The sequence below is a fragment of the Neolamprologus multifasciatus genome, chromosome 20 (assembly GCF_963576455.1).
Source record: "Neolamprologus multifasciatus chromosome 20, fNeoMul1.2, whole genome shotgun sequence".
NCBI lineage: Eukaryota > Metazoa > Chordata > Actinopteri > Cichliformes > Cichlidae > Neolamprologus > Neolamprologus multifasciatus.
This window is the reverse complement of record NC_140458.1, coordinates 4,181,297-4,183,789: the sequence shown is the minus strand read 5'-3', so window position 1 is coordinate 4,183,789 and position 2,493 is coordinate 4,181,297.

Here is a 2,493-nt window from a genome sequence, read left to right as displayed (position 1 = left end):
GCTGCTGATGCTGATGTTGGGTAACACCTGGGAGACCAGGATAGAATACATGTGTACATAGTTACTATTTCTATTTATTTATTAGTGTCTAAGTGTCCTTGAGCACGATGCTGCTTTCTCATGGCATTCCTGTCAGTGGGTGAATGAATAGAAAGAAGATCTGTCAGAAAGCTTTTCTTCTTCTTCTTGCTGTCATAAAGTGCTGAAGGCAAACTTCTCCTATGTGTGCTGGGATGTTGTTAATTCACTATCTGTAATCACAGCGGGATGGCAGGCTTCATTTTCCTCCAGCATATGCTGCAGCAGAGCTGATGCTGAGGCAGATTCCAGTTGCATTCAGCTTAAGAACTTGTATATTGTGGGTTTTGTGCACACAAAATGCTTACATTCATCAAAGGGCTTTCGTCATTTCTCACATTTTTTGTCTCATCGACGGGAAATTGATCTCTGTGAGCCATGCTCAAGTTCAAAAAGTGCATCTGGACGTCAGAGGTGGTTTGCCAGGGGAGCTGTAATCCAGGATTCACATATAAGAGCCAACACACACACACAGCTGGAATATTAGCACAAGTATTTTTCTCTAGAAGTATTTTCAAATATTTTTGATCAGTAAGAATGATGACACATTCTTACTGCCCTTTGTTTAACTGAAAGGTATGCTATCTTGTCACGTTGCCTTATTATGAATTTAAATAAAGGTTCAATATGAAATATTGTAATATATGTTACCATAATCTCCGTTACAAGTGAAATCATAAAAGCAGCTGTAATAAGGCAATAATATAACAATAAATGATGCACACTGCAGCTGTGCCAGATATTATTTCAATATGGAGAGATCATTCGGAAGAACTGAACAAAATCTATTGAGACAGAGAAATTAATTCATTTATTTGGCCACTGGACTCTGATGACCCATCATGGCAGCCCTAAATCCTGTCCCCACCCAGCGGGGACAGGATTTAGGGCAGGACCCCCGTAGTTTAGGTCCTGATGGTGGTGAAGATTAAGATGAAGGCTTGGGTGGAGTGAGTAAACCGGGTGAGGTGAAGATGGGAAGGAGAGTCTGAAAGGGAGAATGTATCTCAGTGCTCTTCATCAAAGCATGCAGAGTGGCGGCTGACTGGGTCAAAGAAGGCGGCAAGAAGATGACTGGACTGGTGTAATGATGCCAGTAGGGGAGACCGGGGATAGTTGTAACATTTTTGACATTTCTGTCTGTAAATTGGAGCTCTTTTAAGGTAGTGGATTCAAAATGTAATGCAAAGTATTTACATGTCTCTGCTATTAAATAGTGCAGCTATTTTCTCTGTAGCACAATTACCCATTGCATGGTGTGGTCTCAAACACAAAGAGTGAAATGTTACAATTAACCCCATAGTCTGGGTTAGTTGTAACATATCCTGGGGTGAAATGTAACACAATGAAATAAGGGTACTGACAAAACATTAACATGTAATCTTTGTTTATTCAACACATGAATGCACTTAGAGCCATTTATGTAGCTGTGTGTGTGTGTGTGTGTGTGTGTGTGTGTGTGTGGGTGTGTGTGTGTGTGTGTGACAGAATGCAGAAATCTAGCTGTCAACCCCCCAAAAAAGACAAATGATGGAATTTTCTGCAACTGAATATTTCATTAATTTTGGTTGGTCTTCCTTGAGTTTGGCCTCATTGGCTCAGTGGGCATTATAACCTACAACTCTTGCACCAATTTTGAACATAACAATGAAGCTGAAAAAAATGTAGTTGTTCACCAGCATCGCAATTCCATTACTTTTTTTCATGGCTTACCTTGGTGTGGTTTGCAAAGTGCTTCAGAAAGATGAGGAAATCTGTTTCTTGCACCCTCCTGATTTATTTCCACTACCAGTACTTCCTACTGGTCCATCTCTGACACAGTGGTCTGCATAATGTATGTGTGGGAACACAAACAGTGGAGGAATTGTGTTGCCAATGGCATTAACCGCATATACAAAAGCGACCAGTGAACCTCTCTGCTGATGTCGTTGCCCCAACTTGTTTAATATAAGTTAAAGTAATAGTGTGGTAAGTAGTAACATCTGTATTATTGTTACAACTAACCCAGACTGTTGCTGTTACAACTGACCCAGACTCCTATAGCCATGAACTAGCTAACATTACAGCCAACAGCTAAAACATTAGCACTAAAGACCTACACAGAATATATCCCCATAGACATACAAATAACATAATTTAAGTTTGATGAGTTTAACTGCAAAGCAGATAATGCTATTAGAAATTGAAATAAAGTAGAAAAACTTACTTTTTGGCATAAAAATTACTTTTTTTCATGTTAAATTGTCTGTGTTTGACCAAATGTGCTGATTTTTCACATGTGATAGCAGAACTGAGTTGGGCATGTACAGGATGAGTCACATCATTTGAAACTTAGCCCTGATTGGAGAAATTGGAAGTGTTACAACTGACCCACGTTACAACTATCCCCGGTCTCCCCTACTGAGTTTGACAGCA